The following is a 10,437-nucleotide window of genomic DNA, read 5'->3' on the forward strand; positions in this document are numbered from 1 at the left end:
AACTAGGGGGCTGCCTTTAATTAAACTGGAACCTGTTTTCTGGATGAGATCCATTGCTCTCAAGGGGCAACCCTTGCAATAAATATAGCACTATTTGCTGTGGGGTTCACTAGGTTAGGCAGACCTGCTCATGTTTTCATTATCTTACTAGAATCAGAGTTGGCTTATACTCGCTTGCACTTCCAGCTCAGAACAAAGCCAATTAACACACCCATAGTCTCGGGACACAGAAAGTTCTAACTAAGCCAAGCTTTACAGTAACACCTGTCCCCATGCCAATGGAGGGAATTGAGACAACAGGCAGGTGACAGCACCACTGAAGTTGAAAGAGGCCCACTGAGCCTCTTCTCCTTTCCTAGAACAAGTGATACTAACTGGCAGTGTTGCTCACTCTGCTGGTAAGGAGAAGAGGACATTATTGGGCTATGTCACAGAAGAGGAATTAATACTTAATGGCATGGCTGGAGTTACTAGCTCCTGAGTGCAACGCTATTACAAAATCTAACAGTATTAACCAGGGGCTCATCCTGCAGAGAGATATACACTGTCAACTGCCAGCAAGACCCTTCTGCTAGCTTCCTCATCCTTGATCTCTATCTGAGTGCACACAAAGTAGCTGGTGGGTGTGCTAACTAACAAAGGGCCCACGTGTTCTTTCCGATAGACCGGCTGCTATTAGGCTTATCTAGTTCAATCTGTGAATATGTGGGTGTTCTATCATCTTCATTTTCATTTATTGTCCTGGTAACTCGGCCTTGATCTTACAGCTGGCTCCTCCGGTTATGATTCATGCTCTGCAGACACCTGGATAAGAACCCAATGTAACCGTCATAACAAACCTTGTTAAATCATTGGCTTAACCCTAGACTTAATGAATACAGAAAATGTGAAATAAATGGCCTTCATTTGATTCTCATTCCTACTTTGCAATAATCTCACATTGCAATAAAAGAAAATGATATTCTTATTCTTATTCTTATGGCTTGTTAGTTGCTTGCTACCCAAAGGTCTGCAAGTAATTTACAACATGTTTAAAAACATATAGATAGATAGATAGATAGATAGATAGATAGATAGTTTATTACGGCCATAGGCCCATATTAAAAACATAAAGATAGCTACATTATATTAAAAAATCATACAGAACACCTCCCATTTATTCAAATATATACAGAAATATATACAGTGGTACCTTTGGTTATGTACTTAATTCGTTCTGGAGGTCCATTCTTAACCTGAAACTGTTCTTAACCTGAAGCACCACTTTAGCTAATGGGGCCTCCCGCCGCTGCCGTGTAATTTGTGTTCTCATCCTGAAGCAAAGTTCTTAAGCCGAGGTATTATTTCTGGGTTAGCAGAGTTTGTAACCTGAAGCGTATGTAACCCGAAGCGTATGTAACCCGAGGTACCACTGTATACACCAAACAGTCACAGGGAGCTTATAGGCAGCCATTGGGCAGCGCACAAATATACTAACCCAAACAACCTAATCCCAGTCCATTAGAAGCCTGAGGGAAAAGCTAAACCTTTACCTGATGCTGAAAACATGTCAGTGTAGAAACCAGACGGCCCTTGCTATGGAGAGCATTCCAAAAATAGGGAGCGACATCTTGAAAGGCCCTCTTTCTTGCCACTACCCTCTGAGCCTCCCTTCTTAAGGGGAGACCCAGAGAAGAGCCTCAGAAGAAGATCTAAGAGTCCAGGTAGACAGGTGTTCTAGAAGATATTGGGGTGCTGAACCATAAATAGCTTGATAAGTCAAAACCATCACTTTGAATTGGGCTCAGAAGCATACAGGCAGGCAGTGTAGTTGTAACAGATCAGGTAGCAAATGGGGTGAGGGACCTCTTTCTATGAGACCCTAGAGAGCAGCTGCCAGTCAGAGTAGAGAAGACAGTATTGGAGATGATGAAGGAAATAATCAGACCTGAGGTAAAGGAGAGGCTCCTGTTTTCTTAAGTGATTTGTCTCTTCAGCCATGATGACTGATTAAACAAAAATAGTGAGTGAAGCTCCATCTGTGGGTATACAATTAATTTCCACACATACAACCTCCAGCTTTGAATTTTGTCCTCAGAACACAGTGTCTTTGATTAGAAGAGCCTAGAAAATGTGTGAAAACTCCTCATTTGTCAGCTGCTGAAACGAAGTCCCTGGAAGAAATCATTTTCCCATTTCACCACTTTCCTTGCCACATTCTTGCTCTTTGGTGAAAGAGAGAATGGGGCACCTTGGTCTTTAGAGCTTCCTGAACATAAATCTCAAGTGTCCTTGGGTGTCACAAGTCCCGTCATTTATGTTTTAAAGATGTTCCTCATTCCCTTTGAAAAACGTTTGCTTCTCAGCCTGTGATGATGTTCTTTTGGATTTCTGTGCCGTGGTGTCTGATGCATCCAGATACTATTATGGTACTCATTAAACTAACAGTTAAGATGGTCTTGCTCAGCTGCTTTATCCACTTAAATGCCCCAGAATCATCATTCTTCAAAAGTTCTACCTTCTGCTCAAAACTTCCAGAAATATCCGTTGTAATATCCACCAGGTATTATTACTTCACATCCCCTGAATTCAATAGAATAAATACTGAAGAAAGAGTAATTCAATGAGTTTCTCATCATGTTAATCCTGCCATTTAATTGTTTGACCAATATAAACATAACGTAAGAACGTAAGGCCAGCCTGCTGGACAATGGCTCATGTCATGGACTGGCTAGATGCAAAGGTGTGATGGCCTGGGATTCGGACTCGGATGCTGAACCTGAGGGATCCCAGCCTGCAAAGGATTCCCTGCCTCCAGAACCAGCTGAGCTGGGGCTGGGGCATGAGCCTAAGGGTCCTCACCTGTGCTGGATCCTCAGGTGCAGGCATCAGCTGAGTCTGCTCTGGCTCCTGAGGTGATGGAGAACCCGTTGCCTGCAGGTGCTCCACTCTCAGCCCCGTCAGAGGAAGCTGAGGTTGCCTCTGGGTCCGGTAACCCTCCAGCCTCTCCTGAGCTGCAGAGGCTCAGGGCACAGAGGCGGGGAACTAAGTTCCCACAGGAGGAGTGCTCACCTCCAGGCCAGGAGAGGCGAGTCACCAGAGGATCGAGGCCGCCCTATGCCTCGGGACAGATAAAAGCCAGCCAGACCCAGTGCTCATCTCGTCTACTGTAATATTTTCATAGAGGCCGACCAGATGCCTGAAGGAAGTCCCAAGTTGTAGGAGCAACATTGTTGGTTGCTAGTTCTTGCCTGAACTATGTCTTGCTTTCCTGCCTGATCTCCTGACCCACCCTGGCTCCCTGCTTGCAAGCCTGTTCCTGACTCCCTGCCCTACACCCAGCTTCAGCTACTATGGACTGCCTCCACATTGCACCTTTGACCATGGACCAGACTTGGACCTTGCCTCTTGGGTAACCCACGGGACCAGCACAAAGCAGGAGGCAGCAGCTGGTGAACCCCCAAGGGAAGAAGTCTCAGAGCCCAGGAGATTGGTGGTGGGATGACGGTGAGCGATCAGAGGGAGGAGGAGGAGCAGACTGGGAGGAGAAGGTGTTGGAAGCTGAAGAGATAACAGGGTTTAGTAAGCAGGAGGAGGCTGAGGAAGAGAGCGGTCTAGATCCAGAGGATGCTAGAGAGGAGGGGAGCCAGGAGACAGAGATGAGGCAGACTGCTGAAGAAGCCAGGGCGTTTCCCTCTCCTGCTGCAACCAGCTCCCCTCCCTCCTGTTCTCCCAGAAAACACAGAGAAATGAAGAAGGTGGAGCAGAGAAAAACAAGATGAAGGAGCCTCTGGCTGCTGAGGAAGGACCTGGGGGAGGAGTCTTAGAGAGCATTGGGAAGTACCTTCAGTACTCACAACTGCTTCATTGGGAAGAGTTGCTGTGATCACTAGGCCTGCTGTTGTTTTTGTTTCTTTGAATAAAGAGTTAACTTTATTGACACCAGGTGTTGCTGACCTAACCCTGACTCTGGCTCCTGACAGCTCATCTCGTCTACTGTAATATTTTCATAGAGGCCGACCAGAAGCCTGAAGGAAGCCTGCAAGCTGGACATAAGAATAACGGCAGTCTGCCCACCTGTGATTCCCATCAACAGGTATTCAGAGGCATTATCCCATTGACAGTGGAGGCAGAATATACCCATCATGGCTCATAGCCATTGATAGTCTTATTCTCTATGGATTTTTTCTAATCTACTTTTAAAGCCATTGAAAATTAGATGGGAATCATAGGTGGGCAGAAGCGCTGTTGTTCTTTGGAGCAGATTTGTGGGTGGCACAGGGCACACGTGGGAAGAGGAAAGTGGTCATTGTTTACTTATTTAGATGAATAGCACCCAAACCGATTAGTTGGGATGGGGGGGGGAATTGGCAAGCATTCTTTGTTAGGGTCACCAAACTATTTGGGCCTAGGGTTACATTGGCAAACTGTAGAAACTGTTGTGGGCACCACACCCACACACACCACAACCAAGCACACACCACAACCCGCTCTATTGGCTACAGAACACTCTTCCAGGCCTAATTTCAGTGTGCAGAGAGAGCCCTCTGCCTTGTGTGTTGCTGTTTAATTGTTTAGTCGTGTCCAACTCTTCGTAACCCCATGGATCAGAGCACACCAGGCTTCCTGTCTTGTGTAATACCTCCATTTATAAGTACTTGTGTGAACCCTCTCAAAAGCAAATCCATTATGAGTCAAAAGACTGGGGGCCAACGTGAATGAAGGAGAGGGGCATAGTGAGCAAATTATTCTAGTTTATATTTGCTTGCAAATATATATTCTGATTCATATTTCCCCCCTTTGGGATGATTTACAAATTAGGTTTCAGATATTTGGGGGGGGTATGCAGAAAGAAGGTGTAAAAGTGCAGAACTGAGCAAGTTCCTACTTAATTCTTTTCCCCTTCAAATGTATCATTAAGTATGCACTAAGGTTTTTTTTGTTGAAATATATATATCCTTTGAAGTCAAAATTCAAAAGCAAACTAGAGATAGTTTGAAATTCTAAATAATAACAGTAATAATTCTGATAATCCTGTGCCAAACTAATAATTTTTTGCTCATTCCAAAAAGTGTGGTCTTTAACATCATTTTTGAAAAAGCATCACTTTGTTGCATGGCAATAACAGGCCATAAGATCCGGTTCTTTGGGGATTATTATGTCTAGAACCTCCCACGGAGCTGCACATTATGTCGCCTATTCAGGGTCAAAGGAAGACGTAATGAAAGGAAATAATCTTCCCTGTTGCAGCTGCCCTGTGGTATCTACATACATAATCAAGCACACAGAGCCTTGGCATTTAAATAAATGTCAGCATTAGATTATCAGACAAGGTGAGACAGGGTTTTCCTGGAACTCACTTTGAACACCTCTTTTGTTCTCTTATAATGGCAATGGCACCTAGTGCCGGAACTGTGCTCCAGTGAGTTCCAGTTGAAAAAAGGCCCTGCCTTTACCGCAACCAATATTGTCCTTCTGTTTGGGATTTTCCTAACACATCAGCAACTGGATTTTTAGACAAAGCCCTTGCCTTCCTCTTGTTTCATCCAATATCCTTCTTGCATAGACAAAGCCTGCTACAGTGGTACCTCTGGTTACGAACTTAATTCATTCTGGAGGTCCGTTCTTAACCTGAAGCCATTCTTTACCTGTGGTACCACTTTAGCTAATGGGGCCTCATGCTGCCGCCGAACTACTTCTGTTCTCATCCTGAGGTAAAGTTCTTAACCCAAGGTACTACTTCCAGGTTAGCGGAGTCTGTAACCTGAAGTGGTTTTAACCCAAGGTGTTTGTAACCTGAGGTACCACTGTATAAAGAACTTGCAAGGTGATTTAAGCCAGTGTTTGCCTCTCAATACTATGTAACAGTGTCATTCCAGCAGTGTGATTGGTTAATATCTCTCTCTCTTTCTCTCTTTATATGTCTGTGTGTGTTACAATATTATTCCAATAATAGCCCCATTATAACAATCCATATCCAATTAATACAAATTAATCAAATACCAGATTATACATTTTAGTTAAAGTGGCCCCCTGTGTGCTAGATTTGATGGCTTCCTAAAAAAGTTCTGCGTTCCAAAATCTAATTAATTTCAGTTACGTTCCAGTTAAAATTATAATCCTTTATAGGGCAGCTGAAATCTTGATGATTTCTATTTGTGTTGTTACATTAGGTAATTTATAAAACTTCAAGTAAGGAACTCGAACTGTTGTTCTTTTCTGTGTGTGGCAATTATTTTGTCCATGATGTCTCTTGCTGTCCACGTATGATGTTGTGTCTTTCTTTCCTCTGATTGTTGCTGTTATTCAAAGAATGAGTTTCCCCCACCATTCTTTGTTTATTTCCATCTATCTCTCCCTGCAATGTTGAAGGGGGTTACATTTCTGGCGCACCAGAAACGGAAGCCCTATAAAACTGTTTTAGTGTAACCTGCCCTCAGACCTGCTGCTGAAAAGCAGGTAGTAACTTTGTGGGGGGTGGGGATCCTTTAGGTAGATTTTCACAGCTATCAAAAATCCAGCAGCAGGCTGGCATGTCTTATTCTTACATCAGTCTACACATGGGAGCTGCACCAATCCCTGACAGAAACAAGAAGACACTATACAAGGGTGCTGTGGAAAGGAAGTTTTATTTTTAAGAATTGCCGGAGGGGTTTCAAGCTTCACATCTCTTTTCTAAGGGGCATTTTCTATTTTCAGCTCTTTTGAGGAAACTAGGCTCTCTTTCCTCACTTACGTACTGGCTGTGTTCACGCCATCTTTCCCAGCTTTCTAAACCAGTATCCTGGCTTCTTATCCTAGCTTGTTAACTGATATTGAGCCAGAGTTTGAGGTTCAAATTTAAAAGGGAACTTTGGTTCAATGCAAGCCAGCAATGAAGTGCCTGAGCCAGGAAATGTGCAGTGACATCATGAGGAAGAAAGTGTAAAGTGATGGCAGTGTGTCACGTGACAGTGTCCTTTAGTGCTCACTTCCGGAAACAAGAGTTGCAACTTGGGCAGTGTGCTGCTCCATTGGCGTAGTCAAAGTCCGGTCCTGGGTCACTAGCCTGGAAACAGTTCACAAGGAGCGGGGCGAGGTCCAAAGCAGGAAGCCGGGCGGGGACAGGAACACTGGAGGGTCAGGTCTGGGTCCAGGCAGGAGCAGGTACTCAACAACAACGTTGCTCCCACAACCTGGGACCGGGCTGACTGGCCTTTATCTTCTCTGAGGCCAGGGGCGGTCCCGGCCCCCAGGAGACCCGCCTCTCCTGGCCTTAAGGCGAGCACTCCTCCTGGGAGAAACAAGTTTCCTTCGCTTCTCTGCCCTGAGCCTCTGCAGTTCAGGAGAGGCTGAAGGGTTACTGGGCCCAGGGGGAGTCTCACCTGTAGGCACTGAGTCCTCAACCACCTCTGGAGCCAGAGTGGATTCACCTGGTGCCTGCTCCTGAGGATCCGGCACAGGTTCAGGCGCCTCAGACTCAAGGCCCTGCCCCAGTTCAGCCAGCCCTGGAGGCGGGGTCTCCTGTGCAGGCTGGGATTCCTCCGGTTCACCCTCTGAATCTGATTCCCAGGCCATCACAGGCAGCAACACAGTGCTGTGACTCAGCCTGCATACACCTTACCCTTTACTCTCCATTCAGTGCGCTCCCACTGATAGTTTTTGAAGATGCAGCCCCACCACGTTAGCCACAAACCATATCGCTCCTGTAGTTCCTTGAGAAAGACTGCTGTTCGCTGTGTCGTTTCTCAAAGCAGCTCCAAATCCGACTTGAAAATATTTGCCACATTCCCTCTGCAGGTGAGCCTGGTGTGCACATTTGAAAGAGCCATTGTGCATGGCCAGATGATAGCTTTGTTAATAGGAGTGTTGTGGGAGTTGCAAGAGCAGGTTGGACTATGACCTGAGACACCAGGGTTTGAATTCCCTCTCAGCCATGAAACTCAATGGGTGACCTTGGGCTAGTCAACATCTCTTAGCCTAACCTATCTCATGGGGTTGCTGTGAGGATGAAATGGGGTGGGGAAAGAACCATGTACACCACCTTGAGCTCCTTGGAAGATAAAAGTGGTATATAAATGTATTAAATAAATAAAATAATGCATGTTGGGTGAATACAACTGCCTTCTGGCGGTTCCCTCACTGCGAGAAGCCAAGTTACAGGGAACCAGGCAGAGAGCCTTCTCGGTAGTGGCACCCACCCTGTGGAATGCCCTCCCACCAGATGTCAAAGAGAACAACAACTACCATACTTTTAGAAGACATCTGAAGGCAGCCCTGTTTAGGGAAACTTTTAATGTTTAACAGACCACTGTATTTTAATACTTTGTTGGAAGCCACCCACGGTGGCTGGGGAAACCCAGCCAGATGGGCGGGGTATAAATAATAAATTATTATTATATTATTCTTTTTGATCATTCCTGGCAAACCATAGTTTGTTTCATTCTGGCTTGTCATTATATGCAAACCAGGCTAGTTTTGGTGAACAGTGAAACCTTCCGGAATGAAATCTTCCCAGCAATTGAGTGCCAGTACCAACAATCATGGGAGTGAATGAGTAGAATGCTTTGCAGTAGCGTGCTGAAGGAAGGTTGTAGTCAAAAACAGCTCTGAGGCTGCTGAAATGGGGTTTGACATAATGAGGACACTAGCAATGTCCTGGATGTCACAAATGATGCTATAAAAAGCAGTGTGGGCCCAAGGTGAGAGGTCTGGTCAAGAAGAGGAGGAACTGCAAGACAGCAAATATATCTGTGCACATGAGAACTCAGTCCGGCCTACAAACCCATGGGCAGCAGGTTTGTCAGCTCTCGTACAACATAGAACTGCACCCTCATGCCACCCAGTGTGGAATTTGGTTCAAAATGTGCAGTTCCCTTCCAGTGGAATGGACTTACAAAACAGCTGTCAGAACCCTAAAATTCCTGCCGTTTTCAGTCAATTCCGCAGTATGTTCATCCATCTAGAAAGAGCTCTAGTGTTTAACAGAGCCAAACTACTGTGTTTGGAGCTTTCATTGTAATTTTCTACTCAACATGTTTTGCAAAACATAAAACTCGGTTTTGGGGGCTCCAAATGTAGCACTTTAGCATAACTGGTAGTTTTATCCTCAGCCCCATGACATAAGTATTCTGTATTCTCACAGCATCCTTATTCCTGAAATACTCTTTTTGCCCTGAACTGCTTCCTGCAATCTTCATACTAGTGCAGACTAGCGCAGACTCAGAAGGATCCTGTCCTGACGATGCCATAAAGGCATTTATACACCATTCTGTTGAAGTTATTGTGCAATTTTATGAAACCATGATGGTGTGTGTCTGAACGCAAAAGGAGGGAGAGATTCTGACAGTGTATATTAAGATTACAAAGTCCATGGTGTTGTGTGACTGTGAGAGAAGTGCACGTTCATTATTTGTTTTTATTTAAGAATTGATAAACTATGTAATGGAAAATATTTCAAGTGGCGAAGAGTGTATGAAAATATGTAAGAGAATACCAATCATAAAACAAAATTAAGAGCGTAATAAAAATCCTTCATTGTAAATTGCATGGACCACAAACTAAAAACAGCTCATTAAAATAGCTGTGCTGATAACTCCAGAACTGCAACAAACAGGTGGATTTCCCATGGGAATCTGCTGCCTAGGGCTAGGAAAGAGATTTGATAATAAAACCCTTCTTGAGGGTTTCACACATCTCTAGTCATAGATGCTGCTGGGATTTCTCAGTTCCTCCGTCAATTAAATCTGTTAAGACTAGTTCTGAAGGAAGTACCTAGTGTACAAGATGAGATTTTGTTCATTTCTATACCAGCCAATAATAGTTAGGGTGGAATAGGGTTCTCTCCCTCTCATCTTGAAGTAAATAATCCAGGAGCTAGAGAAGATGGGGGGGGGAGAGAAACTTTTACAGTGGTACCGCGGTTTTCAAACGTAATCTGTTCCGGAAGACCGTTCGAGTTATGAAACGTTTGAAAACCGAAAACTCGATAGCCAACAGCTAGGCCTCAGGATCTCGCAATCAGCAGAAGCATGTTCGACTTCCAAGGCGTGTTTGAAAACCGATGCATTTACATCCAGGTTTATGGCATTCAAAAACCAAAATGTTTGTCAATGGAGATGTTCAAAAACCGAGGTACCGCTGTATTTCATTTTGCCAGCAAACAAACATGCATCTTTATTGTTGGCTTGGTAGTGAACACAACTGAAACTTAAAAGCAGACCAAAGGAAAAGCCAAAGGGTAGAGCCTCGATAGTTTCAATATTTGACTCCTCAAGGGTCCACAAAGGACGAAGTTTAGGGCCATTTAGATAATTAAAGGGTGAATGTGATCATGAAATATCCACCCTGAGTCGGGGGAACTCTTTAGTGAGCGAACTTGAGTCCTACTGCATTTTTGGCAAGAATTCCAGCACCTTGTGCCGTAATTTTGAAACTACCATTGTTTCTGTTCTTAAAACAAACTGTCATTCTTTAAAT

This window comes from Podarcis vaucheri, assembly GCF_965113315.1.
Source record: "Podarcis vaucheri genome assembly, chromosome: 1".
NCBI lineage: Eukaryota > Metazoa > Chordata > Lepidosauria > Squamata > Lacertidae > Podarcis > Podarcis vaucheri.